The following is a 23,739-nucleotide window of genomic DNA, read 5'->3' as shown; positions in this document are numbered from 1 at the left end:
AGTACCCATGCCAGATCCTCTCCAAGAGTAAGCCCTTAAACACTCAAGCCTTTGTCTTATAGTTTATGAGAGATATAAAGATACGTACAGAAGAGCAGCCAGATGACTAACCTGAAGTCCCTACCCAGGTCACATGTTCCTAATCTTCTTGAACTCCTATAAATTGTAAGTCCGGTTGGAGCATGCAGAGGATGTGATCAAACCATTGAGCAATACAGTCCTATATTCTAGCTGCATCAGAGCATATGAGGGTTATCAATAAGCTATAAGCTCCTGAGGGAGGCCACGTCTTGGCCTGGAGTAGAGAGGCCAGTATTGGACAAATCTGGGGTGCGAGATGGATGTTAGAAGTTTAACACTGGTTTGCACTAAAAATTACTGAGTGGACTCCTGTCAGGTTTCCAATGCTACTGAAACAGAATCCCAAGGCCTGACAGTTTCCGGTTCTCATTGCTCTGAATTTTGTGCCACTGAAAATGGTAAATTGGTCCAGTCAAGTTGGTGTCCCACTACACGCTACCCACCGGGAACCAGAGTCTCAAGACTTCCCACTGGGGGAGGGAAATGTACAGAAAACAGCACCTCAGATGCAATGACCGAAGCTTGAGGCATGGCTGTGAGATTACTGGTGCTTGCTGTTCTTCCAGAAGACCCGAGTTTGGTTTCCAGAACCATGTCACCCAGAACTCCTCAGAAGCCAGCATCCTCTTCTGCACCTCAGATACCCACACATCATGTAATTTTAAGAAAAGAGAAAGGTCTTAAACTATTAACTAATAAGCTGTCCATATTCTTTCAAAACCTTATTTTATTTTGAGACAGTCTGAGGTAGCACAGGCTGGCACTGAGTTCTTTGTGTAGCCAAGGATGCCCCATGGTTTGTGCCTCCACCTTCCGAGTGCTAGAATTGCACCCAGGTTATATAGTGCTGGGAATCTTATTATGTTGAAACCCAATTAAAAAGTACAATAGGGGGCTGGAGAGATGGCTCAGTGGTTAAGAGCATTTTCTGCTCTTCCAGAGGTCCTGAGTTCACTTCCTGGTAAACACACGGTGGCTCACAACCATCTGTAATGAGCTCTGGTGCCCTCTTCTGGTGTACAGGCACACATGCAGGCAGAACACTATACATAATAAATGCATCTTTAAAGTCTACAATAGGAAGGAAGGAAGGAAGGAAGGAAGGAAGGAAGGAAGGAAGGAAGGAAGGAAGGAAGGAAGGAACACTAGAAAACGTAATATGCAAGAAGTAGGGGATGCTGGGGTTGAAGGTAACCAAACCGAGGATGTGTGAAAACTCGTGGAGACCGATTTCAGCCTGTCATGTTAAAGGGTTTGAATGGAGGTACCCTGCCCTGAAGGGTGAGGTCCGTTCTGTTTCTAGAAGACACGGATTATTAGGAGCTCAGTGCCATCTGGGATGCTCCCTACCTTCATTGGTCAGGAGTTTCTAGGACAGGACATTGTCACTGCTCTTGGCTTCCCACGATAACTAGGTAAGGCCGCCTTGCTGAACACACACCCTTTGTTCAGGACATAAGAGAAACTTCCTATCTGGTGGCTAGTGTTCACGGAGCCAATGGCGCTATGCAGGCCGCTGTTGGAGAAAAGCTCTCAATGGCCTTACTGGGGCCTGGACGTCCATGCTACAGTGATAGTCTGCCAGGTAATACGTGCAACTGGTACAGGAAAGGCATGATTGTTACAGAGGTACCTGCTTTGTGATAGGATTTGAGGCAACTTTCACAGGAGGAATTCATGTCTGATCCTGTAAACCTGCTCAAAGTGTTGGACAGTTACAAGCCCCCAGGGCAGGCAAGCCGAACTTAGGATTTTGCTAAATGGTCTTGCCAAATGACTTTCTAAATGTTTATGCCCATAAATCTTTGTTTAGCTCAACCACGTCAGAGGCTTCTTGTTTACAGTTAGCAGTGACTGGGTTTCATGGCAATGACTTTAATCCAGCACTTGGGAGGCAGAGACAGGGGGATCTCTAGAGGTTCAAAGCCAGCCTAGTCTACAAAGTGAGTTCCAGGACAACCAAGGCTTCACAGAAACGCTGTCTCATGGGGACGGGGGTGGGGGGGACCAAACAAATAATAATAATAATAGTAAATACAGTGGCAGTGGTTAGTACAGAGGGTCACACTAGTGAAAGAGTGAATAAGTAACTGTTAACTGCTGAGTCCTAAATGGAACATTGTGCTAATCTCACCAAGGCTCAGGGAGCATCAGGAAGTGGGGACAGCAAGGAATGATGTGAAATCATGACCGCACAACAACAAGATCAAGCCTGTAAGATGCAGATGAAATGAGAAAGCAGCCATGAGACCTCACCTCCTGCAGGGAGCTATTAGCTAGCTGCCATTATCAGCAGAGGGCTGCTGCGTGCAGGGAAAGCCTCTTCTCTGAGAGTGTGGCCACTGGTAGGTTGGATATCTCAAGTGGATGACTCCATACTGATTCATCTTGTGCGAGAAAAGGGCATGAAGTTGGAAGGGGAACGCATTGGCTAGAGTCTGTGGGTAGCCTGAGGGAGGAATGGTGCATGGGTAGGATCAAAATACATTGTATACCTGTATGAAATTCTGAAAGGATAGATTTTAAATGTTACTCAAGAAAGAAAGAGCTTTGAGAGGAGTGCTGAGAACACAGCCAGATATTCTAGATGATCTTGAAGGTGGGACGGGCAGGTCGTGGTGCTGACGAGTCGGTAGCCCCTATGCTGAGGCAGGTCCATCAATCATCTGAGAAGAGATAGAGTCCTGTGGAAGAAGCTAGTATTTTATTCAACCAGTGGGTGGTGAATACCTACAAGGTAGTAAAGGAAATCTCTGTGGGGACAGTCAGGATGTGGCACTTGTATAGCATTCTTGGGAGGCTGGGAGCAAGACTCTACAGAATAAGCATGAGTTGCAGAGTGACTCTGTCTCAAACGCAGCAAAAGGATTGCCTTGCCTGCCAAAGGAATTCAGAGCAGAAAATGCCAAAGAGAGGAGACGCATAGAGGCCAGTATCATTCTTGTGGTTCAGATCCTGAAGGTGGATCAGGTGTGGGGAAAGAGAGATAGTAACAAAAAGAACAACTAGTTCAGATATCTCTCCTCATTCTCCTTGGTAACAGTAAACATCAGACCCTCTGAAAAGGTGGCGGGCAGGAACTGGTAGTCCTCACGTTGGCAGAGTCCTGGACCTGTTGAATTGAAATTAACAGGTTAATGAGATTTCGCATCTCCATGGAAATGCATCTTAGTTGTGTCTCTGAGCAGAGAAGAGACACCCTGAGTGTGTATTTGGAGGAGGGTAAGGGCATCCTGTGGACCTTGACCACATTAAAAGAAAGAGCAAAAAAACAAGTTGGACAGCATTCATCTCCCACCTTACTGCCTGCAATGTCAAGACTGTCAGGTGACCTAACATTGTCACCATGAGGCTTCCCATTCCAGACATACTGTCTCCACAAAGAGAGAGTTGGCCCTTCCTCTCCAGTCAGAACAAGCCTTTTCTCCAGCAGAGTCAAGCCAAGCTCTTCCTCCCATAAACTGTCTTTGTTTGGTATTTTGTTACAGCAAGGAGAAAAGTAATGTAATTCTTTACTGTGGGAGCTTGGGACTTCAGGCAACAGCTGAAGCTGTGCATGGGCCTTGGTTTAAAATTATAGTGGTTTGGGGGTTTTTGTGGTGGTGGTGGTGGTGGTGGTGGTGGTGGTGGTGGTGGTGGTGGTGGTGGTGGTGGTGGTGGTGGTGGTGGTAGAGTTGGTGGTGGTGGTTGGTTTGAGTTTGAAATGTGGTCTCTTTGTGTAGCCTAGGCTGGCTTTGAATTACCAGTCGTCCTACCTTTAGTGCTGAGATTACTCGTGTGTGCCCTCACATTGAGCTGTTTGTTTCACAGGACAAATAGTCAGAAGCACTACAGTTCGCTGGTAGGGAACCCGTAGACAGTAAGGCACTGCCAGGCCCTGTGGATTAGACCACACTGGGAGCTGCATTTACCTACATGCATAGTGATACCCATCTTGCCTCAGCCTGACCTGGGCCAGTGCTGTATCATGGGTTCTGTCCCATTGGAAACGAGCTGGGGTAGAAGCTGGGTTTTTCTTCCCAGTGTCTCTCAAGATCTTGGTGTCAGTTCAAAGTCCAAGCCATTCTTTTTTTTTCCCCCACTCATGACACAGATTTTTATTTATATAAACTTCACTCTGTGCTGGGCTAAGGAAATGATCTAATGACCCAGAATCTTCCCAGATCCAGGGCCAGAGGGGTGGCAGGGCACCCTAGCCCCATCCCTGCAGGACTGATGATAAAATCCAAGGACTGGGGCTTCCCCATCCTCCAACGTTCTTACCCCCCACCCCAAGCTGTGAGTTAATTATTTTATACCCCCCCAAGGAATTCCTGGCACCTCAGCTTCAGTTAGCAGGGGGGATGGGGGCGGGACAAGGAGGCTGCCCCACCTTTGCGTATCTGTGAGGATGATAAACTGACTTCACAAGGTTTCTCTCACTTAAGGAATGGTAGGCATGAGTCGCTCACCCCCAGATCCCCTCTAAGCCGGTGGTCTGTGGGGTTCAGGAACCGGCCAGCTCATCTTGAGCATCAGTTTAGACCTCGGAAAGCACAGCCTCCCTCAGGAGTGCACCTACCTTCCAGTCCGGAGTCCCTTCTCCTCCTTCTCTCTGAATTTTTCTCCTCATCCTTCTCATCTTCCACCTTCATTTTGATTGTTTAAAGATTTACTTTTATTTTTAAATTATGTGTAGGCATGTGTCTGTGTGAGGTGTTTACAGTAGCTGCTGGTGCTCTCAGAAGCCACGGTGTCCCCTACACCTGAAGTTACAGACAATTGTGTTTCATGGTATAGGTGCTGGGAACTGAACTCAGAAGAAAACCTCTGTGACCTAAAACCAAGGGTCTCAGAAACAACGCTTAGGTACTGTAGACAAACTATGAAAAAATAAAGATGTCTATGGCAGTCTTGAAGTGTAGCCTACACTAGGAGCCAATCTTTGGAGGTGTGTGTGTGTGTGTGTGTGTGTGTGTGTGTGTGTGTGTGCATGTGTGTGTGCATGTGTGTGTGTGTGTTTAGATATACATACACACACCACACATTTACACACATATGTATGAGTATATACACGTACATAAACACTTTAATTGTATCTCATTTTTGTGTATGAGTGTTTACCCTACACATGTCTCCATACTATGTGTTTGCAATGTCCATAGAGGCCAAAAGAGGGCGCCAATTCCCCGAGAATGGAGTTGAAAAGCATTGTGATTTGTCAGGTGGGTGGCTGCTGAGCCATCTCTCCACTCCCAGAGGTAAACAGGTGATATAAGCTTAGTTGGCTGTTTGGATAGTACTCTTAGGAGGAGGCCAGAGACATGTTGGCTAGCTTTCTTCAAGGTTATTTAGTCAGCTGTTGACTAATTTTGATACATTCTGGTACAGTGTCTTAAACTAACATTAAATACTACTTCAGACAAAGAAAGTGTGGGATTGGAGAAGTGGTTAAGAACATAAACTGCTCTCAAAGAGAACCCAGGCTTCTGGTACCCATATGGTGGTTCAAATACTTTTGTATCTCTAATTGCAAGGGATCTGACTGTCTTCTGGCCTTGGCAGGCACCATGGACATGGTGCACTTGCATATGTGCAGGTAAAACACTTTTATACATAAAATAAAACAATGAACCTTTTTTAAAAGAAAGCTTCTGTTTCGTTAAGGAAAGAAATCATTTGTGGAGGCACACACTTTAATCCCGCACTCAGAAGGCAGGGGCCAGTGAATCTCTGTGAGTTTAAGGCCAGCCTGGTCTGCAGAGTGCGTTCCAATTCAGCTAAGGGTATGAGAAGAGTGAGAAGGAGGGGTGAATGCTAGGACGGGAGATGGTTCTGGCACTGCAATGAGAATGAGACTAGTACATTTTTTAAACTTTCCTGATTTATCTTTAAAATCTCTTACAAGTGGCTTGGATAATATACTTTAGACCAGTGGTCATTTGGTCCCCAGTTTTGCAGTCTCTGGCTGTGGGAACCTGTCAAAGTGCTGTAGTATCCATTTGAGCAGCTGAAGGGCCCTAGCTCATTCCAAATCCCGGATCTGACTTTCAGTCACGTGTGTCTGTCATTTAGCCAAATATTTCAGTGAGCCGACCAATCACGGGGAGTATAGCCCAAAACTTTACCTGAAAGAGGCCACTGGAGGGAGGCCACCAGTTTCTGAGGGAGAAGCTCAGCTCCACCAAGTCACTGCTCAGTCAAAATCCTGGTCAGGCGGAGGGTGGCTGCTAACAGATACTATGTTTCCTTAAGCTAAGATAGGTCAACAAACCATGATGGTTTTGTTTCAGGAAAAAAAAAGTTTTGCTCATGTTCAAGGAGCACTAATTGTAAACTTGAAAAGCCTAGGACGGTGGAGCGAGTCGCTAGTTTGGTTGTTTGGCTATCCTCCTCACTTGATGATTTCCGGGCTTTTACGGGTGCAATGAGAATTGTCCTTTCCAGTGAGCTGATACTGTACTCCAGAGGATGCAGGAAAGAAACTGCCCAAACCAGAGCTCCGTAGTGTGGTTAAGGGAAGGGTTTTTACTGTAGTTAAAAGGAAGAAAATATTCAGAGGTGTCTAGAAGAGTCCAGAGCAGAGAGGGGAAGAAGTGGACCCAACGTGGCCCAGGCTGTCTGTGAAAGGAAAAGCAGCTGGAGAGGAAGAGTGAGGGAGTCCTGAGCATAACTCTGTGTACCAGGCTGGGAAAGGTGTGTGACAGAGTGTAGGGAGCCTGGAGGTCAGCAAGGGCTTTTCTGGCAACCACAGGTAGCCAAATGTCCCTTCTGTCGGCAGTAAAGGAAAGGAGGTCTTTTGGCAGATGGGAACCAGTTTCACAAATCTCTGAGAAACACTGGCTTCTATTGAACAGAAATTCTGCTCTAGCCAGTTTGAGCTCATTGCTGGGTATATGGACTGCCTGAGAACCAACAGGTATGTCATAACATATTTGGAGAAATAAGACAGCATGTATCTGAGGGTTTTCTTTCTCTCTCTTTCTTCCTTTCTTTCTTTCTTTCTTCCTTCCTTTCTTTCTTTCTTTCTTTCTTTCTTTCTTTCTTTCTTTCTTTCTAACAAGGAAGGGACAGGGTCTAATTATGTAGCCCTGGCTGACCTGGAACTCTATGTAAACCAGGATGTCCTAAAACTCAAAGAGATCCTCCTACCTCTGCCTCCCAAGTGCTGCAATTAAAGACACGCATCATCACGCCCAGCTCATTTGAGTATTTAAGTTAAAATGTTAAAGCACTGGTGTCAGAAATGGAGATAAACACGAACAGTTTTCCCAAAGAACAAATACAGCACTTAAAACAGACTGTTAAAATTGTTCCTAAGGTCATTTACTTAGAAAACACACAAAGAGAGTTGATAAATATACGATCAATATCTTTCTCTCTGGATAGAGAGAGGGAAGGAGAGAGAGAGAGAGGTAAGGAGGGAGAGGGAGAGGTCTGCATATATGCCTGTATACTACTTGCCTGCCTGGTTCCCCAGGAGGACAGAGGTGGCCACTGGAACCTCTGAAACTGGAGTTGCAGATAGTTGTAGTCCACTATTTAGGTGCTGGGCAAGAGCACCAAGGCCTCTTAACCTTGAGCCTCCTCCTCAGCTCCCTCTTCCTCTTCCTTTTGTTTGGTTTTGAGATAGGGCCCTGCTCTGTAGCCCAGGTTGAGCTGCAGTCTCATGCCCTCCTCAATCTTGAATGTAAGCAGTGAACCAGATTACCTTCTGAATCAGTTATATTTACATAGATGTGGAAGAGAGTGAGGGAAGGCACGGTAGATGTACGACGCAGTGGAACGGTCACACTGAAAACCAGACAAAGAAAGTGCCACCTTCTCACACTGGCTTCGCTGGTGCACTCTAGAGTGCTTCTCCGTGGTCCACGAGCCGACCCCATCATGGGAAAGTAGTTTCCCTGCTATCAGCTACTGCCCCAAAGTGAAGCTTCTTCACATACCTGGCTGGCTGGCTGGCTGGCTGGCTGGCTGGCGAAGGAAGGGACTGTCTACCCAGGGAGCAGAGCATCAAAGAAACACAGGTCTTAAAATGCAGGCTTCTTGCATAACTGGAAGTCAGGAGGACCCAAGAGTTTACTGGACTCTCTTGGTCCAAAGATTCAAGATCAAATGTGTAATGGACCCAAGGTGTTTCTGGCAGTGTTCGCCTGTGCTACATCTGTGGTCATGTTTGCATGTGTGCAAGCTGTGTGCTTTGCACTGTGGGAAGCAGAGACATCCCTGGATGCCAGTGGTCTGCCTGAAACACGAAGGCTTAGACTGGAGATGAGCAGGGGCTATGGATTGAACTGCAGTATTTCTCCTGTGAATACCAAGCTATCTGCTTCTATGGAAGCATTACCGTTTCCTACAGACTGCAGTCACTTCTCAGGATGTAATCAGCACATTATTGTACCTTTGACTTTTATAGTGTCTAAATATTTGATCTTAAAAGCTTCTGCTTGAGCTGCTGACATGAGTGCCTTAAATCCATTCATGAATTGTTGTTTGAGACTAGGACATATTTTCCAACAATTTCTGCAATAGGCCGAAACTCATTGCTATCATTTTGTACTGTGCATTGTTGCAAGGCAACATTCTCAGGATCAACAGCTACAGAATTAAAATATGATCAACTTAGAGAAATGTTGACAGTGCTGTATAGGTGGAATATGAAATACTCAACTTTGGGTTGGGGATTTAGCTCAGTGGTAGAGCGCTTGCCTAGGAAGCGCAAGGCCCCAGCTCCGAAAAAAAGAACAAAAAAAAAAAAAAAAGAAATACTCAGCTTTGATTCAATTCCTTATGGAAAAGTAAGCAAACACATTATAAGGGAGCCTACTGGTTTTGTCTCTAATTAGTGGCAAAAGTCTATGTATACCACAGCACTGCTGGAAGTAAATATCTTTATGATTTATTATTGGCGAATGTCTACTTTACATAACTGGTCTATATACCATATATCTGGATTTGGTAAAATTTCACAGTCAAATGGGGTTGGAGGTAAGAAAGTTCAAGAAGCCTCTGTTTAGAGTGGACAACAGATAAATTGAGGAAGTGTTACATTTCTCCTCCTTTATTTTAAGGTCAGTTTAGCTCAACTAAAAACAAAGGTCCAAGAGGCCCATTGTTAATATATGTGAATATACTGTTTTTTATAACCCATTCATAATCTAAAAATTTACCTATGTATAAAAGTGCTTTGCCTCTATGTGTGAAGGTGTACCACTTATATTCCTGGTGGCAGCAGGGGTCAGATCCCATAGAACTTCGGTTACAGATGTTTGTGAGCCTGTGAGTGCTGGGACTGAAAGGGACCAAAGGCCTCTGCGAAAGCAGCAAGTGCTCTTAACCGCAGAGCCAACTCTCTCGTCCCATACTGCCCTTTGACAAAAGACCCAGCAGCCTCGTTGTTGTATAACGATATTCATTAAGCTTGTAAGCTTGTCTATACAGTGATTCTTTCTGTGTGACAAGCCAACACTTGACACTTGTAGATTGTGTGACTGTTTAATATATACTTTTTTGTTTTTAGCATGAGCTGTATATTACAAACTTAGAAGTGGGGATGGGGGAGGGGGCGTTTATGGTGTAAAAGTATGTTGACCTGTGGTGAGCTGTTTATCCGAGGTGGAGGTACAGCGTCTCTTGTCAGAGCAGGTAATATCCAGGGCCTGGGATCCAGAATGGTGGACGGTCTAGTTCTAGCAAGCTGTGGGGTTGCTCTACAGAATGGGCACTTTCCGACCCTAGACACTAACTAGTCCATGCCCAACCATGGAAAAAGCGAAGAAGGCAAGTGGAAATCAACTTCCACAGGAGGAAAGCATTCCCTGGTGATAGCACCGGATTCCTGAATACTTATGGAGAACATGCAGTTAGGATTACGGTGAAGTGAACTGAAGAGCTACAAAAGCTGGGATGTGGCCATCTTTTTATCCCACTGCACCTTCTAAGGCAGAACCACTGTGTAGAGCCTTGTGGGACTGAAATATTCCAGAAAAAAAAATCTCGCTGTGGAAGGTTGGAGTTTCACAATCATCTTCTGCCAAACATAAGAAGCCAGAGTTCAAGACGCTTCCAGGACCTACGCCTGCCAGCTTGACATCTGTAGGGAGGAAACAGTGAGACTCATATTTAAGGGCGACTTTTTGCCACGCCTCCTGGCTACTGAGACTAGTTTCCTGGTTTTCCCTAGCATTTCCGGTATGCCTAGGCAAGACTTGTGTGTCAATCTTTCCTGCTGGAGGCTCTGCTCTCCCACCCTGCCCTGCGCTGAATGGGTGGGGCATCCTGAAGCGCTGGGGGAGGGGTCCAGCGCACTACGCACGCGCAAGGCCTTGCTTGTATGGAGAGTCCAGCGGCGGAGCCCTCGGGATACAGCTCCTCCTAGCTGTGGGAAGGGCACAGTAATGACCGAGACTTCTGTAATCCTGCTTTTGTGTCCCTTGCGCAAAGGACTGCGTTTCCCAGGAATAGAATGAGGTTAATTTGATCCCTACCTTATGCAGCTATTTGATGACTGAAAAAATTAGTTTGTCTTTATGCTTAGCCTCGTTCAGGCACTTATTAGTGCTAGTTTCTTTTCTCTCCATGTACTGCCAGAATCAACAACTAGCTCAAAGAGTCCACTTGTTCCCAAAAATGCGGATCGAATGTCCAGATAACTGCGCTGGCAGACTGTCTGTGAGGAGGTAGACAAGCGCCTAGAAGAAGTACAGTAATGGCAGGATTGCTGGGGTCGGGGGAACTCTGGGAGTGCCCCAAACTGTGCTTAATCCACTCTCAGATTGGCACAGAAGCCCTTCCATGAAGGATCAGGGAGTCTGTGAAGTTGGAAAAGGCCTGAGTGTGAGCGATGCCTACCTAAATGCTAGCGTGGACAGTGGAGGTTTATCTTGGTTTGCTTGCTGGGTTTCGTTAAGACAGTGTCTCTTGCGTTGTATCAGACGCATGACAATCCCAACTCAAATGCTGGGACTGCGAACAGCAGCCACCCACCCTGCCTGACCAGTGTGTGTGTGTGTGTGTGTGTGTGTGTGTGTGTGTGTGTGTGTGTGTTTGGGTCTCCTTGCACATGAGCATGGCAAGCACTCTACCTGAAGCAGAAAGAGGGTACTGAGGATCTTAGAGGGTCTGATTTTAAGGAAGGCTTTTAGGAAGATCTCCCTGGTTAGATGTCATATCGATATGCAAGGTCTGATCCAATTGAATACTACCTACTTTATAAAATCACAAAAACATGACAGGAATCTGGTATTTTTAAAGTAATATGATATTTTCCCCCATACTAAATAAAACTGTGAGCCATTAGTGTTGGCATTCTGTCTAAGCTCCACCCCCACAGTTACCTGGCACCCTCTCTTTACCTTTTTATAAACACATCAATTATCATACCACCTAAGGGTCACATGACTTCCTCTAGCATCTCAAAAATGTGTCCCCATCCACTCAGAAAAGTTTGAGGTGAAACTATATAGTTCTAAATTCTCAGATACTAAGGAGATAGTCAGTTTTTCCCTATATCAAGGACTGAGTTCGGCTTTAATGGCTTCTCTATAAATTTAAGATGTTAAATCCAAAAGCAAACCTTAGTGTCAGCATAAACAAAAATCTTTATGCTTTCTTCTTTCAACTGCCCCACTTGTAGAATTGTTTCTTGCTCACTTCAGCTTGTCCTGTTCCTAGGCTCAGGAAGCTCGGAAACGGTGGAAAGTGTCATCAGATTTGCAGAAGGAAGCCACTGCAGGCCTGGGCTTGCAGGTTGGCTTGGGGGATTAAAAGCCCTAAGTGCACTAGTAGGGTCACGACTCTCTCTCTCTCTGTGGCATTCTGTTAGGTGGTAAGTTAAGCATGCTCTTCTTTCTTTTCTTTTTTTAAATCTTTAAAAAAGATTTATTTATTGTATGTGTGAGAGTGCACTGTAGCTGTCTTCAGACACCAGGAGAGGGCATCAGATCTCATTACAGAGGGTTGTGAGTCACCATGTGGTTGCTGAGAATTGAACTCAAGACCTCTGGAAGAGCAGTAGTCAGTGCTCTTAACCCCCGAGCCATCTCTCCAGCCCCCATGCTCTTATTTCAACGATGTCCCCAACACAATGCTTTTGAAACAGCAGTTTGCAGGATTAGCTAATAACTAATACTCTCGTTCCCGTTTAAATCCACTGATCAATGATTGCAGGTGTGCACACTGAAACTGAAACTCAGATTTGGCTAAACTAGCTGACCAATGAGCACTGGGATCCGCCTGTGTCCCCGCCCCCTCAGCGCTGGAGTTTTAGATACATGCCATTAAGCCTAACTTTTTGACTCATGTGCTCATGCTGTTGTGCCTAAGCCATCTTCCTGGCATACTTTGCTGGGTTTCTCAGCACCTTTTGCTGTGGAATGAGTGGGGAAAATATAATAATTTTGCTAATTTATTCTCATAAACGATAAAGTTTTCATAAGCTCACTTATGCTAACTGAATATGCAGCCGATGTGCCAGGCATTGAAATGAATGTTTTTCAAAGAGTGGGGTAGTGGCCAGAATCAGTTTTAACCTTAGCCCAGTTGTCAAAGGCAAGAACTTGGCAACCGTCTAACACTTTTGGAAATCACTTGGCTAAGTCTTTTTTTTTTTTTAAGACTTATTTACTTAATATACGTGAGTACACAATCGCTGTCCTCAGACACACTAGAAGAGAGCATCAGATCCCATTACAGATGTTTGTGAACCACCATGTGATTGCTGGGAATTGAACTCGGGACCTCAGGAAGAGCAGTCAGTGCTCTAAGCCCTTGGCTGGTCTTGATAAAGACTTGATAGACAGGAAAGACCAGCAGCCGCTCTAGATTCCCACCATGAAAGTCAGCAAACTAAGCATTGTTCACACTTGCCCACGCCCTGGATAAGATCAGCCCTCTGTTTTGCTCATGGATACCACACAGCTTGCAATCTTCCTTTTAAAGAAATTTTTATGTGAAGATATGATTTAAGAAGGTGTACCTGCCCTTCCAAAGTCTCCATTATCTTCCAATTAGGACACAAATGAATCAGCTTAACAATGAGTTCATCCATTGATGAGGTTAGAGTCCTCATGACCAAATCACCACCCTGAGCATTGCTGGATCAGGCACCAAGAGTCCAACACATGAGATCCCTTGGGGACAATTCAGATTCAAACTATGGCATTGACTCCCAAGATATGGAGACTGAGAATCACATATGAACTTCATAATGCCATTCAGATTCAAAGATACGTGTAAATTGTGGAGAAAGTTGTCTTTAAGATTGTATACATACGCTGGAGAGATGGCTCAGCGGTTAAGAGCACCCGACTGCTCTTCCAGAGGTCATGAGTTCAATTCCCAGCAACCACATGGTGGCTCACAACCATCTGTAAAGAGATCTGATGCCCTCTTCTGGTGTATCTGAGGACAGCTACAGTGTACTTATATATAATAAATGAATAAATAAGATTGTATACATACACGCACCGTGTGCAAGCTTGACCCTCTGGAACTCCAGATACAAACACTACCTCATGGTGTGGGGATTTCGAATCAGACAAGGTCCTCCGCAAGAGCAGCAGGCACTTCTAGTGGCTGACTCACTGCTCCAGTCTCAGAACTGAGTAGATTTAAGGACTACTCTGAAACAGACATGGAGGGAGACAGAGTAGTTTCAGAATGAGGTAGTTGCAGACTGACCTCCTCCAATGGAGTCTCACCTCCAGTGTCCGTGTCTGTGCCTTTCTATACACTAAACAGGACTGACCTATGTGACCCATGCGATACTTCAGAACTGACGTGGCTCCCTGGAGGCAGAGAATGTGACTTCTGTCCCACCCTCCATTGCTGTACTATGTGAGTGCTTAAAGCTGTTCCAATGCTGAGTTCTGGGTGGCCGGGAATGGGAGTCTCTTGCTAGCTTTGAGCACCGACATGGCAGGTTAAAAGTAGGATGGTTTGGAAGCAGATCCTCCCATCAGGGCAAGCTTTCGTATGACCCTGGTCCAGATACTGCCTGTATCTGAATAACTTCAGGAACCGCTAGGCCATCCCTATATGAGATAAGAAAAATGGTTTGGGGACAGGCTACAATTTGATGGTAATTACTTAACAGAAGATAATGCTTTAGAGGTGAGCTGAATTTAGTTAATTTTGGAGATAAGTTAAAGTCGTTCACAGGTAGCAAAAGGAAGTTTAACAGCTTGACTTACTGCAAACTTAAATCACATCTTGCTAATTAATTCCCAGGCCTCTAGGGACTGTTTTTCACTTGCAAAAGAAAAGTTTTTTCCTCCCTGGAGAACTCCATAGGTTGCTACATCAATATCAGTGCCTAGAACACATTATACTCACCATGCTAGGCATTAATTATCATATCATCTAGTGATGGGCTTAGCTCTCATCTAAGAAGTATATGCTATAGACAGCAGAGACTGGAGTTCTAGGGACAGCTTCTCCAGTAGGATGAGGGATGCCGGCCTGCTGGGCGGGACTCAGGAATTCCGAGTTCTTCTGTTTCCAATTTCAAGGTGCCTAAAATACTTTTAGAATTTGCTGTGATGCCTATATACACCATTTCTCCTTTTTATGTTTTAAATCACATTAAATGTTTTGTGGGGGGCTAGAGAGATGGCTCAGTGGTTAAGAACACCTTTTCCTTTTATAGAGACTCAGGTTCGATCCAGTATCCACATAATGTCTAACAGCATCTATATCCCCAGTTCTAGGGGATGAGAACCACTCTGGGCACCAACCTTGCCGGTCATGTACACACAAGCAGGAGAAACACTCATGCATACATAAAATCAGTAAATGTAATGTTGTTTTAACTGTGTTGCTGGGTGTGGAGGTGCAAACCTTTAATCCCCAGCAGTTGGGAGGCAGGTGGATCTCTGTGAGTTCAAGAACAGCCTGGTCTACATAGTGAGAGTAGGGCTACATAGAGAGACCTGTCTCGAGAACAAAACAAAACTGTGTGTGTGAATGTGAGTGTATGTGAGCGGGTGTGTGTGGTGTATGGTGTGTGTGAGTGTGTGTGTGGTGTATAGTGTGTGTGAGTGTGTGATGCTCAGAGGACAGATTGCAGGAACTGAGTTGGTTCTCTCCTTCCATGATGTGATGTGGGCCCAGAAGATTGAACTGAGGTTGGTAGGTCAGCAGCAAGCCCCTTACCCACCAAGCCATCTTGCTGGCTTCTGCTACTATTCCTCAATGCTACTTACCAAGCTCAAACACTGAAGTTATCTAAGATTCTTATCTTTAGTACTTTGCTCATCATATCTAATAATAATATACATTCATATATGACATATATTTTGTACACCTTCTCCCTCTTTTATATGGTGGTCTCTCCACTTCTTACTATCCTGTTGACATTTCGAAGATAGTTCATTCCGATCTGAACTATACCAATGTGGGACCCCATCCCCTCCCCCATCCCATAATGCCCTCCCACTGCTGAGGTGCTAGGCACAGCTGCTGGAGAGGCAAAATGCTGGGAGCTTGACTGTGTTTATCCCAGCCACTGCTGCTGGGTGTTGGGCTTCAGGGAAGCACCAAGCACCACTCTGGGGGTGGGAAGGCACAGTGTGGTATGTGGGAGGGCTGAAGCTGGGCTTCCCTGACCCGCAGTCATCTAGTCACTGCTAGAAAATTGCACAGAAAAGTTGGGAATGAAGTGTGTGTTTGGGAGGGGGAGTCATGGGCCCTCAATGAGGTGAGGACTGGGAGTTCCTAAACTCCTGGATATCCAGGCATCCTTGAGTTGCCTGAGTTGGAGGGGCGAGGGTTGGTAGGCTGAAGACAGTATCTAGCCCAGGGTGTGGGAGTTGGGGTGTTGGAGAGTGGGGAGGTAGGGGGGAGGAGGATGGGAGTTCCAGTTTAGCTCATTGGTGATTGTCCTTAGCTTGGTGGCAGTTGGCTGGAAGTGCAGAGAAGCCTTCTACTGGAGACTTAGGTTGTGGCTCTGTTAGGTGAAGACCTTCTCCATGCTCCCAACTGTGCTTCTGGATGAAAGAAGCAGACCATGTCCATCTATACCGTTTGTTGACTGTTCACTGTGGAAAATGGATGCCAGCTTCTTGAGGTGGACAAGAGATTAAATACCTTTTGCAGAGAGGAATGTCTGGGAAGGGAAGCTTATTGGCTAAACCCTCAGGGCCTCTAGGGACCTTGTTAGCATGGAGACTTCTGCTTTGGACTATATGACCAACATGGGGAGCATGGCACATGTTCCAGGCCAGGGATCTGGCAGGGAGCTCCCTGCTGTCTCAGGAGGGTGCCAGGGTGCCGGGGACTCAGACCTGCTTGACCTTACCAAGTTTCCTGGCAAGGTCCAGTGTCCCACATTCCAACTCTCTCACCTCCATCGCTACCTTCAGTCTTGGTCTCTGGGCCGTATGTTATGGCTCTGTTCCTCGGGGGTGCTGTAACCCTCAGAGCATAAAACGAAGAGTGCTTAGCCAATCACTTTTATTCCCTCTTCACTAATAAATAGAGGTCACCAGAAGAGAAAGTACAGAATCTCTTGACAGCAAGAGCACCTAAGGCCTGCATTTGTCCCTGGGGGATTGTATCATGAATTGTTTACACTCTGGAGGCCAACCCTTCCACCGTGTGCTGACACCTTGTACTCTCAGCCACTGTCAACGTCCCCTCTCTCACCCATGTCACCTCATCTCCCTTCTCCTTACCCCTTTTGAGACAAAATTCCATGTAGCCCAGGCCAGCCTAGAACTTACTATGAAGGCAAGCACTCTGCCATTGATGTGTATCAGTCAAGGTCAGTCCTCTTGAGGACTCATCCTCTCTGTCAGTCAGGGTTCTCCAAGTTGAAAAACTGATGCAGGGGCTGGGGATATGGCTCAGCGGTTAAGAGCACTGGATACTAGACCCAGGTTTGATTCCCATCACCCCATGATGGCTCATAACTATCTGTAACTCCAGTTCTAGGGGGGCTGATGCCCTTATGCGGTATACAGGTTTACAGGTATACAGACAAAACAGCATTTAAAAAAAAAGAAAAATGAGCTGGAGAGATGGCTCAGGGGTTAAGAGCACTGACTGCTCTTCCAGAGGTCCTGAGTTCAATTCCCAGCCACCACATGGTGGCTCACAACCATCTGTAATGGGATCTGATGCCCTCTTCTGGTGTGTCTGAAGACAGCTACAGTGTAACCACATACAGAAAATAAATGAATAAATAAATAAATAAATAAATCTTTAAGGAAGAAAGACAGACAGACAGACAGACAGACAGACAGACAGACAGACAGACAGATTAAAAACTGACATCCAGGGGTTGGGGATTTAGCTCAGTGGTAGAGCGCTTGCCTAGCAAGCACAAGGCCCTGGGTTCGGTCCCCAGCTCCGAAAAAAAGAAAAAAGAAAAACAAACAAAACAAAACAAAACAAAACAAAAAAAAAAAAAAAAAAAAACTGACATCCAAAACTTTAGAAAGGAGTTAGGACTTTCACCATGACCATCTTCAACTTCCTTCCTGCTCACCTAGAGTCTTTGGACTGCAGGGCCAGGGTTTACCCTTGTCGCCTGTCAGTGTATTTTGCCCCTGGGGAGACTGTGTTCTGTTAAGCATTTCCATCACTCCTCAGCTTGGGTGTCCCTGGCTGCTCCTTCTGATCTTGTCAATCATTATGATAACAGCATAGTTCTGATTCTCACCAGGCAGGCCTTCCTGTTGCTTCAGGGTCTAACCTCCCCAGATCTTAAAGATCCCTTGTTCTGTGGTGGAATCTCTGCACCAGAGCCATCCCTGAATTCCCTGGGGCTTTTCCGTGCTGTTTCCACAGCAAAATAGCTGACACATAGTCCCGACGACAGCAGACGCTGATTCTCGCAGCTGTGGAGAAGAAACTCAAGGCAGTGCAGGCCAGTCCAGTTTTGTGATCCTCCTTAAGGGAATCAAGGTGTGGCCTGCTTGTGGGAAAGATAAAGGGCAAACTAGTTGAAAATGGCATGAAACCCTTTCTGTAGTCACACACACAAGGAGAAAGCTGTAATGGTCTCATGACTTTAAAGGTCCCACTTCTTTTGCTGTCACATTGGTAACACCTGACTTGGGAGGGGACATAGTCAAACCATAGGCATGAGGCTGGTCTCCTCTCACCAATGCGTTTCTTCCATAGCTTTGGTAAATTGTGTGCCATTGGTAACACTCTTCCTGGACATGGCGTCCCAGTCAACCTTGGCAGCATATTCTCTCTAGCACCCTCATTAGAGTCCGCTTTTCTACGCTTCTACTGCCTTCTGCCTCACCTCAGTGTGCCTTGCTCTGCTCTGCCACGCTCTGGCTCTTGAACGCCCCCGAATGGCCCACATGTTGAAGGCCAAATCCCAAACTGTGGCACTACTGGAGCATGAAGAGGTCAACACAAACAAGTGCTTTTTCCAACAAGGTTGACTTCGTGTAAAGAGTGTAACATGAGTCCCTACTCTTTTTTTTCTTAACCACTTGAGTGGTATCTGCCACACCTCCTGGCTATGTTTTCAAGTCATTGAGCCCTTTATTTTGCTCCGGGTTAATGAGCTAACTTCTCATTTCTGTCTTCTGTTCCAGTTGTCTCCTGTCTCCTGCCAGCACGCTGCCCTGGCCGCAGTTTTGCAGCCATTCATTTCCTTATCAAAGCCAGTGTGAGCCCGTCTAGGTTATACTGTAACTTAACACTGTCATTAGCCTTGGGGTCAGATGCTTCTGTAGGGACTGATCCTGGGACAGGGCAGTAGATAAAGCCTCTTAAGTGCAAATTACTTTAAGGTTAAGCAGCTTAAGCCAAAATCTAGCTTCCAGAGAACACAGAAGCTTTTGACTGTAAGCACCGGACATAATTATATTCCTCCTGAAACTGTGCAATGATAGATAACATTTTTTAAGCCCAAAGGCAGTGAAATCCATTTCCTTCCGGTTTTTACCTGTTTATACCTGATTGCCATTTTCCCTATCCTCTTCTACTTGCTTGAGCCTTAAGAATGCTGTGATTGGACTAGAGATGGCTCAGCCCTTAAAAGCAAGGCTCATGACCAAAAATACAAGAACCCTGTGACTTATCATCTACTTGGTATTTATAATACAGTCTCATGTAGCCCAGTTGTCTTAGTTTGGGTTTTATTGCTGTAAAGAGACACCATGACCAAGGCAACTTTTATAAAGGAAAATATTTAATGGGGGCTGGTTTATAGTTTCAGAGGTTCAGTCCATTGTCGTCATGGTAGGAAGCATGGCAGCCTGCAGACAGACATGGTGAAGGTGCTGTATTTATTAAAAGATAAGGAGAGAAGGAATATGTTTGGTGGATGTGTAGACAGGTATGGGGGAGGGGGTGCCTCTGAGGGCATGAACCATTCCTTCCCCCTGAGGGACCAGCCACATGATGGTATAGTATAGAATAGAGTTTATTCAGGGCATGGGGAGGGGATTCTAGGGAGTAGGAGAGACAAAGAAAGGTGGTGGTGGGGGAGACAGGAGTAGGGGCCAGCTAGGAGCACATAGAGTTGGGGAAAGGGAATGGGGAGGGGGGGTGGGACGGGGCGAGAGAACAGAGCAGGAGCAGGAAAGCAAGAGCAAGAGAGAGAGCCAAGGGGGCAACAGCCCCTTTTATAATGAGTCAGGCACACCTGGCTGTCAGGTAACTGTAGGGCAGAGCTTAGACAAAATGCTAACAGAATTTAGAGCTCAACAGAAATGTATTGCTAAGAGTTCTACATTTTGACCCACAGGCAGCAGAAAGAAGACTGTGGACCACATTAGGCATAGCTTGAGCATAGGAGACCCAAAGCCTGCCCCTACAGTGACACAGTGACACAGTGACACAGTGACACAGTGAGATATGTTCTCCAACAAGGCCACACCTCTGAAGAGTACTTACTATTCCTCATGAGTTTATGGGGTGTGGGGCATACCTAGTCAAACCAGCACACCAGTATATTATCAAATATGTAATCCTCCTGCCTCGACTTTTTTTTTTCTTTTTTCTTTTGGAGCTGGGGATCGAACTGAGGGCCTTGCGCTTGCTAGGCAGGTGCTCTACCACTAAACTAAATCCCCAACCCCTGCCTCGACTTCTTTAGTTCTGGCCTTTAAGCATGAACCACCAGGCCTGGTTTATGCTACCTCACTGGTGCTTTGTGCTACACAAATACTCTACCAACTGACATATCCTCAGTCAAGCTTTAGCTATCCAAGCAAGGATGACCTTAGACATCTGCTCGTCCTCTGTTGTAATATTAAACTTACAGGTGTGTGACACCAGGCCCAATTTATTCAGTGTTGGGGCTCAAGCCCAGTGAAGAAAGTGTTAGAGTTGATCTCCATTCCTACTGAGCAGCAAATTGGTAGCAGCACACAGCAGATTTGACCCAGGAAAGTGATGGTTCCTTCAGATATGTAATGTGCTCTTCCAGAGAGCCTAGGTTTGATTACCAGCACCCATGTAGTGGCTCACAACTATCTGTAATCCAATTGCAAAGGCCATGATGCCCTCTTCTGATTTCCCTGAGCACCAGGCATGCATGTAGTGCACAGACATACATGCAGGCAAAACACACATACACATAAAATAATGGTAATAATGGTAATAATAATAATAATAATAATAATAATAATAATAATAATAATATGCTTGTCCTCACAGTGAAGTCACTAAAACTGGCATTGACAGGCTCCAGCTCCCAAAACAGCCTGTCCAAAAGCACAGGTGGGTGGGCAATGCTCCTAAAATGTAATTGAAAATCGCCTGAGAGCCCTGCACAGTGTTTCCATAGAAGCAATTATGCCCTCCTCCCCTAAATGCCTCCAGCACGGGGACATGCCTGACATCTGTCTGACAGTAGGACTGTTTGGCATGCCGTCTGTCTCCTTCCTGTACCTTAATCTTATCTGCCAGTGACACCTAACAGAATCCTCACCATACAGCTTAATATGAAACCCTACCCAAGAACTCTGTAGCCAACAAATTTGGTTTTAACCCCCACATCTTCCTGTATTTTTTTTAAACATTTCTGTCTGCTTTCTTGTAGGAGATATACACATCAAACATGTCTTCCCCAACTCCATCAGTTCTTTGTGCCACATGCCGGGAGCCAAGCCCACGTACACACCCTCTGTCTCAAGAATGTTTCAGGAATGTCAAGCCCTCTTACGCCCTCTGAGACACCTACCCAGTTATCTGTTCTTATCAATATACCTGCAATGTATGGTTTTAGGGCTTTAGGGAGGGTGGTGACGGTAGTGAAATTGACCCTGGGCCCTGCGTGGCCTTCCCGCCTGCTTGTCTTTATAAACCACTGTATCAAAATAAAATTTGAGAGCTTGATCAGACCATAGACTTGCTCTCCTTCTTGCCTCCTGTCCCCCATCCCTTCCCCCCCCCACGTCTCCTCTGAACTCCAGCAGGCCGAGGCACCATACTTCCCTGCTGATGACATCATGTCTGCTCTCAAACCTAACCTACACATGTATGTATGATTTTATGTGACAGCATATGATCTAGGAACCACAAATTTTAAGATAGCATTCTTCCTGAGACTGGTGTGATGATCTTAATCTGTTGTCTCTCCATCCTTTTGTTAATCTTTAAATTGTCCTCTACCCTGATGGCTAGGAGCTCAGTTTTGGCTGTGATCCAAGTTTTATGTTTTTTTTTTCTTAAAGGTTTTATTTTTATTACATTGTATCTTTTCATTTTGTGCACATGTCTGTGTAGGGGCACATATGTCATGGCATGCATGTGGAGGTCAGAGGACAACTTGAGGAAGTCAGTTCTTTCCTTCCACCATGTGGGTTCCTTCCAAGGACTGAGCTCTGGTCGTCCAGCCGGGTAGCAAGCATCCTCTGACTCTCTCACTGACCCACAACTCACTTTTAAGACCTGGTTCTCGGGGCTGGAGAGATGGCTCAGAGGTTAAGAGCACTGACTGCTCTTCCAGGGGTCCTGAGTTCAAATCTCAGCAACCACATGGTGGCTCACAACCATCTGTAATGAGATCTGATGCCCTCTTCTGGCGTGTCTGAAGACAGCTACAATGTACTCATATAAATAAAATAAAATAAATCTTAAAAAAAAAAAAAAAGACCTGGTTCGTTTTTGTACTCACTCAAATACTTTCATGTAGTATTTTCTTTAAGAGGCATTTCCTGAGAGATTCATGATCAAAGCCAAATGTGAACTGAACTGCTTTGGAAGTCTTCCTACAGAGAAAGAGAGAGAGAGAGAGAGAGAGAGAGAGAGAGAGAGAGAGAGAGAGAGAGAGAGAGAGAGAGGAAGAAGAGAAGAGAAGAGAAGAGAAGAGAAGAGAAGAGAAGAGAAGAGAAGAGAAGAGAAGAGAAGAGAAGAGAAGAGAAGAGAAGAGAAGAGAGACTTGTCCCTCAGCTTCCTAAGCACATTCATCATGGCTGGGAGTGCTGACTAATCCATGGGATTATCGATATGAGAAACTCGCACCCTGTCCTGTCTGGTGGCCATTACACTAGCATTTGGGAGGTGGAAGCTGGAAGAACTGAGGTTCCAGTTAATCCTCAGCTACACAGTGAATTAAAAACCTGCCTGGATATGTGAGACCCTCTCTTAAAATACTAACAACCACAGTTCCCTCTCCTCTTCTCTGCAGCTCACTCTAGAGTCTAGACGGAAACGGAAATTGATAATTAGAGAGAATTGTGAGGGACCCTTCCGTAGGTATGTTTAGGGGTCTGCGGTCCCAAGGACAAGGGAGTAGTTCAGCTGACTTAACTAGGAGACCTGGAAGTAATAAATGAGGAGTTGGTATTTGAGTTCACTCATGAGGGGCAGCAGGAACCACGTAGAATGTTCTAAGGGGGAGAAGCATTGCAGGTAGAGAGCAAAACCTCAGCGGCAGGGGCTCCAGGGTGAGGTGTGCATAGTACAGCTACAGAAAGTGTGTCCAGCAGAGAAGCCAAGGAGCAGCTTAAGGAAGGAAGGAGATAAGGGGGGGGGGGAGGGCGTGTCTGGGCTCAGTTTGGCCACACAGGCTGTCACCCCCAGGAAGGCAGTGTTGGAAGAAGCTGGGATATGTAGGGGATAAGACCACTTGCTCACATCCGGGCAGGTCGAGACGGAGCAGGAAGTGGGACTAAGCTATAAACATCAAAGCCGGGAGCCCAGAGATCCACTTGATCCAACATGGTTCTGACTCCTGAAGGATCCAGAGCCTCACAAAATAGCAGCATCCCGTGGAACTGCTCAAACACTTCGAACTTCAGCCATATCACTACGTATGAGATTTCCACTTCATGTTGTACAGAGATCCAGCCTGGTGTCACATGCCCACAACTCTCAGACTTCAGTGATGGAGGTAGGGGATTATTCAAGACAGGAAATTGAAGACTAGCCTGTCTCCCAGAAGACTCTACTTCAAGCAAAACAAATTGATCTCTGTGTTACTCCTGTCACCCAAGGCTTCCATGACTGGCAGGAAACAGGCGTTCTGTCTTACATTTTAAATACTTTGCTATCCATTTTTTGTGGTGCTGAGGTAATCAAGCTCTGGTCCTTGTGTGTGATAGACGAGTGCTATCCCACTGAACCCTAACAAGATATTTAAAATAGTTCTTATCTTCTTCGATCAAGGAAGTCCGGGAAATATCCAATAAGCCTGAAAGCCAAGTCTGTTAAAAAAAAAAAAGCTACAGGCAACTTCTTATATCTTTGTACATTTTCTGCCAT

The 23,739-nt window shown here is 45.7% G+C and overlaps 1 long non-coding RNA gene across 1 annotated transcript; it reads left to right on the top strand.

Annotated features, from left to right (window-relative positions):
* The first annotated feature begins 3,736 nt into the window (after nt 1-3,736).
* On the top strand, nt 3,737-22,126 carry LOC102546843 (uncharacterized). The gene is made up of 2 exons (XR_593752.4): nt 3,737-13,896; nt 21,074-22,126. It is a non-coding gene; the product is annotated as an uncharacterized LOC102546843 (long non-coding RNA).
* The last annotated feature ends 1,613 nt before the right edge of the window (nt 22,127-23,739 follow it).

The sequence above is a fragment of the Rattus norvegicus genome, chromosome 8, assembly GCF_036323735.1.
Source record: "Rattus norvegicus strain BN/NHsdMcwi chromosome 8, GRCr8, whole genome shotgun sequence".
In the NCBI taxonomy this organism is placed as follows: Eukaryota; Metazoa; Chordata; class Mammalia; order Rodentia; family Muridae; genus Rattus; species Rattus norvegicus.
This window is presented reverse-complemented; position numbering and strand designations above follow the sequence as displayed.